Genomic DNA, 5,662 nt, shown 5'->3' with positions numbered 1-5,662 from the left:
CAACAGGAGTGAAGGGTGGGAATTGAGACTGTAGCCCTTTAGGCACTGACTGGGAGAAACTTTTCACCTGACAGATTAAAGCAACATGACTCTTACCATTACCTTTGGGCAAATATCATGGATTTGGCAGGCTGAAACTTTGCTGCCAAACTGCTTAACTTCCTGGCCTAAGGTCTCCAAGTCTCTTCTGGAAATTGTTTGTAAATATGGTCCAGAGGTTCTGCAAAACTTTATAAAGTGGTCTAAGCAAAATTTTCTTCCCCTTTGGTGTACCTGAAGAGCTGACTTTTTTCTGGAAAAGTATCAGAAACAGACCAGAGTCAGTAGTCATTTATGTGAAGCATAAATTGCTTTTTAGATATTATTAAAGAATTCAAATCTCAGAGCCCAAGGTTCTTGAGCATCTTCTTCCCACCATTAACAGGAAGAAAGACCTATGAAGGTTTTAAATAACCCATTGCCTGAATATATCTGGATAGATTTAAAATCTTGCAGAAGTCAGTGGGCCCAGAGAGAGGAAGGACGGTAGCTTTGGAAGGGAAATGTCCATGTCATTGGGAAAGAATAAAGGCCAAGACTTAAGGCTGGTGAGAGGATCAAAGGAACAATTCACAAGCAAAACCACCTGTAAAGAGACCAAAGTCAGTCCCTTGTGAACGAAAGGCAGGCATCCCTATGTAAGACCTGGGGAAGGTTTTCCATGGCAGAAATAGGGCACCTAAGAAGATCAGGGTACAAAATCTTTCCATAATGCATAAGACCAAGAGCAACTTTTTGGTTTTTCTTGACAGCTACCGAGGAAAAGCAATCAAGATGTTCCAAGAAAAGACCACAGAACAATAGGCAGGGATAAAATAGAAAGGATGCGTTGGGGTTTAGCAGTGGCAGTCTCAGGAGTGGAGACAGAATGGCATCTGGACTTAAATGCAGTATCCAGAGACTCCTCACAACCTTTAGTGTTACTGCTTATACCTTCCTTCTCTATCCCACAGCAATGGACAGATTGTTTCTTTGTTTTTATTCAATGGCTTTAAACTCTGCTACTCTTTTAGTCATTTCTAGATACCCAGTTAGCTGACAGATCGCTGGTGCAACAAGGATGCGGAAGGTCCCACTTCATCAAGCCTCACTGTGGCCTTGCACCCGACACCCGCCTCCCCAGCCCTTCTTACACTTCCCCTTGTAGGGAATTACAAATGAGCATCACTAGGGAGTCACGCTGGGCAGTCTGGAAGGCAAAGCCCTCTGTGCAGCTCTCAGGAGACTTCAAGTACACAAGCCCTCTTCCCACCCCACTCCTTTGGGCTAAGAGACACGTTCATATTTGACAGCCTATCCCTCGAGTTTCTTGCTTGGCTACGGGGAAGCAAGTTGCTTCTCTTAATGGAAGGAGTTGAGGCCCGTACCGCAAAAATACAAAAAAAAAAAACAAATAAATCAATTACATGTTTTAAATAAATAGAACCGTATTTATCTATCATATAGTCTAAAAGGCAAAAGTCTCTTAAGTATTACAAATACTTTTTTTTGTTTTGTTTTGCTTTTTGGCGGTACGCGGGCCTCTCACTGTTGTGGCCTCTCCCGTTGTGGAGCACAGGCTCCGGACGCGCAGGCTCAGCGGCCATGGCTCACGGGCCCGGTCGCTCCCCGGCACGTGGGATCCTCCTGGACCGGGGCACGAACCCGCGTCCCCTGCATCGGCAGGCAGACTCCCAACCACTGCACCACCAGGGAAGCCCACAAATACGTTTTTTATTATTTTTTTTTTCATGTTTCTCACTGCCTCTTTGATCAGGTGTTTATTCAAAATTAGCTGTCCAAAATGATTTGACCTTTACTGAATAAACCAATTTAAGCTTATGCAGAAGCCTTCTTTTCCTCTGTGCTGGATTTCTTTTCTGTGGGCTTCTTTTTTAGCAGGCTTCTTTTCAGCTGCTGGTTTCTTGGTCACTGCAGCCTTTTTTTCCACCAAAGGCTTCTTTGGCTTCTTCAGCTTCTTAACGCAAACAGCCTCCTTTCCCTTCTTCCCCACCACAGGCTTCTGGCCTGGAACCCCCTTCTCATCTGCTTTGGCTTCTAGTGCTGCTGCTGCCCTATCCATCCGGACTTTGTGGTTCTTGGCCTGGCGAAGGATGGTGTTCCGGCGCGTGGTCTTTGCATATGGGTTTAGCTTCAACATGATTCTCAGGTTTTTCAGTGGATTCTTCTTCAGGACTCTGCGATGAATCTTCTTGTGTGGTGCTCGGAGGGCTCTTTGGATCTCTGGGCTTTTCAAGATTCTGCTAAGGTCTGTATTGAGCATCTTGTGCATGGGGAGGTTGTAGTTACTCTTGAGGGGAGCAGCTTTACGCCAAGTGCCATACAGCTCATCTAACTTGTGGAAAGCACTTTCAGTCCAAATGCAGAAACATCCCACATGCCCACCAGGAGCAAATTTAAAAATGTTCAGTTTGCTTATATTAAGCAGAGTAATTCCAGGGATGTTTCTGAAGGCTTGATGATACCGTTGTCCTCATTGCAGATGATGCAGGGTCCCCTGCGCTGGATACGGTGACGGTTTCTCATTTTGCCTTTGCCAGCTCTCATTCACTGTGAGGCGTAGACATTTTTGATATCATTCCAGGCCTTAAGTTTCTTCAAAAGCAAAACAGCCTCCTTGGTCTTCTTGTAGCCTTCAACTTCATCTTCAACCACCAGAGGAAGTTCAGGAACTTCCTCTATACGATGACCTTTAGACATGGCCGGCGCTGGTAAAGCCGAGGCAGCCAACGCAGAGCAGATGGCATATTGCTTCTGCGTTGTATTCACTCTGGGGTGCCGACATCGCCAGGTCTTGGTTGGCGCAAACATGAGGGCCCCATGACGCATAATTCCAAAAGCATCCTGACCAGAACAGTTAGTGCCGCCACCTCGAACCCTGGGAATTCGAGCCACAGCTCTGCCAGTTCCCCAAGACTCAGCACTGGTTTGATGACCTGCTAATTCACTGACAGCATAGGGCTGTCTGTTGTTTTTGCTCAAGTTGGCTTGCGCAAAGTTCACAATATCTGGTCGAATGGGAGGCTTGAACACAGCAGGCAAAGTGACATTTTTGCCAGATGACTCCCCCTTTTCAGAGTACACTGATATCAGTGGACGAGCACACGCCATGGTGGGAGAGGAGAAGGCCACGCTCCCCTCAACCCGGCGGCTCCCACAGGAAAAGCTACAAATACTTTAAATAACATACATAAACAGATTATTCCTAAACCTAACATGAAAGTATTAATACTAATGGTATGATTTAATTTATCACCTTTGCATTTAATTATAAATCTTCCTCTGGTTAAAAAGTCATTCATCTACTAAATGAAGCAGCAGTTTTAACATTGAAGATGATCAGAGAGGTTCTGTTTCAGGAGAACTGAGGTTACCACCTGCAGCAAGTCATTGTTACTAATTATGCAATTTATAACCAGAAGATTACTTACCAGTAAGAAATTTGAGACTGGGAAGAGGACCTGGGGGAAATTTAGGTACAGGATAATCTTTTCTTAACTACAGGTGGACACGTGGGTCCTAAAAACTGTCTCTAAGAGTGGCTTCCAAGCCCAAACCCCTTAAGTGGAATTTCTCAACCTGCCTCTTCGAGTTCATAAAGTAAATAACCCAGCCGATAGCCATTCCTTGAGCCCTCTGCAGGCCCAGGGGTGTGCACACCAGCAGCAAGTGAGCCTTTGGGTGGACAGGCCAGGGAAGAAGACTGCACAAGCCCTGTGATTCTTGGAATTTGTGTTTCGAAGCTTGGTCTGTGTGTGTTTGAGCCAGGGGTTAAGGGAGTATCAGCAAGGATGGGTACATCCCCTTGACCCATGGACTTTTCAGCTCATGGGAGGGTGCAGCTAGGGGGGAGCCATAGCAGGACCTTCGAAAGTGATGGGGGTCCAACACCAGGTCCACTCTTGCCTTGATCTAGGGGCAGAACTGCACCTAAACTAGGACAAAACTTCAGGTGCTTTTCTGACTTTTTAAAGTAAAGCTATTAAGCCAAATATAAAGATTATCCTAACAAATCAAGGGATTCAAAAGTAGAGAGGAAAGCCTATACCAACAGCATTTTGCTCTCTCGAGGACCCCATAGAATAAGATGGTGACTGGACATATTTTTGTATTTCTATAGAACAAATCAGTTCCTCAGACAACTGAAACTGTTAACTCACTAAAATTTTATTATTACAGCAGTCCTCAGGAGCTGTAATGCAAGAATTCCTTTATAAGAGAGGGTTAGAGGCAGATATCTAGTTGGAAGTGGGGAGACTTGAAACTGCATTTGCAGAGTGGTTTACATAAGCTGAAGAAAATGTGACAGGAACAGGTGGGGAAAGGGCACCATTGGTACTTTGCCATGACTGTGTGTGCCAGTCTGTTCCATCCCCCAAATTCCTTTTTGGCTTTAAGCTACCATAAATAAATTAACAGCATTAAAAGTATTGGGCTTGCTTCTGTGTCATTTTCTTTTTGGGCCACTGTACACAGCATATTAACACAGATCCTTTGGGGAATGCTAAGTTAAACACTCATAGGTGACAAATGAAGGAGAAATAATACAAATGAATAAAATCACAAAAATACACATACAGGTTTTGAACTATGTTTTCTGTTTTATGAAAATAAGCAGAACTTGTGAAAAGTGAAATAAACCATACTTTGATAAGCCCAAAGGCTTCTCTTCTATGCACATACTTTTCTGAAAATTCAAGATGAAACAACTTCCCTGTGTTGAATCAAAACTACCAGGCATTAAACCTCCCCTAGGAACTAGACAAATCTTATACTTTCTCAATTCAAATCAGAAGAAAGGTGTAAACTCAGCTCCTATCCTCCAGGTTAACCTGTGACTTTTACTCTATGTAGACCATAATGAGTCACATATTTAATTGGATACCTGAAATGTTGCACAGAAGGTCATTCCTATCCGATTCACTTTTTTTTAATAGTAGGTCCTTGTTGGTTATCTATATTAATATAGCAGTGTATACAGGTCAATCCCCAATTCCCAATCTATCCCTCCTCCCCAATCCATTTCACTTCTTGTTCTCAGATTCCGTATGCTAATTTTTGATTACTGATGTTCAAGGAGCTCAGCTGAACTGACTCAGCTATGAAAAATTATTCCTTGCACTCTATATAGATAACTGACTGAAGCAACTCTAAAACAGTTAAAATTTAATATATTCATAATTTTGTAAAGCCTTGTCATGGGTCTTTTTTACTGACATTAACTCCGTAGAAAAAGTTGTTCCCCCCAAATCCACATATTTTAGGCTTAAAGTAAAGGATGGTCATGACTTTGAGGTGGATAGTCCCAACTCCTGGGGAATGCTTTGAGATTTGGAGGCATATCCATGCTTAATCCAGTGTGTTAATCGAATTCAATGAGTATTTATTGAGTGCCGACAATGGGTAAATCACTATGCTAATATAATGGAGAAAGGAGTTACATATTTCAAAGGAACTTATGTTCAAATGAGATATGCCAGTTTACAGCATGATTTATGTAATTATTCCTTTACTGTTGTCACCAAAATTGTTTCCAATCTTTTGTTGTCATTTAAGATGCTATCGTGAACATTCATCATTCATTCATTTTTTCACTGAATATTGATTCAGTACCTATGATATG

The 5,662-nt window shown here is 42.9% G+C and overlaps 1 pseudogene; it reads right to left on the bottom strand.

The window, feature by feature from the left end:
- Positions 1-1,857: 1,857 nt before the first annotated feature.
- LOC112401641 (60S ribosomal protein L4 pseudogene) lies at positions 1,858-3,191 on the bottom strand (annotated as a pseudogene).
- Between the last annotated feature and the right edge of the window lie 2,471 nt (positions 3,192-5,662).

The sequence above is a fragment of the Neophocaena asiaeorientalis genome, unplaced genomic scaffold (assembly GCF_003031525.2).
Source record: "Neophocaena asiaeorientalis asiaeorientalis breed wild unplaced genomic scaffold, Neophocaena_asiaeorientalis_V1.1 scaffold123, whole genome shotgun sequence".
In the NCBI taxonomy this organism is placed as follows: Eukaryota; Metazoa; Chordata; class Mammalia; order Artiodactyla; family Phocoenidae; genus Neophocaena; species Neophocaena asiaeorientalis.
This window is presented reverse-complemented; position numbering and strand designations above follow the sequence as displayed.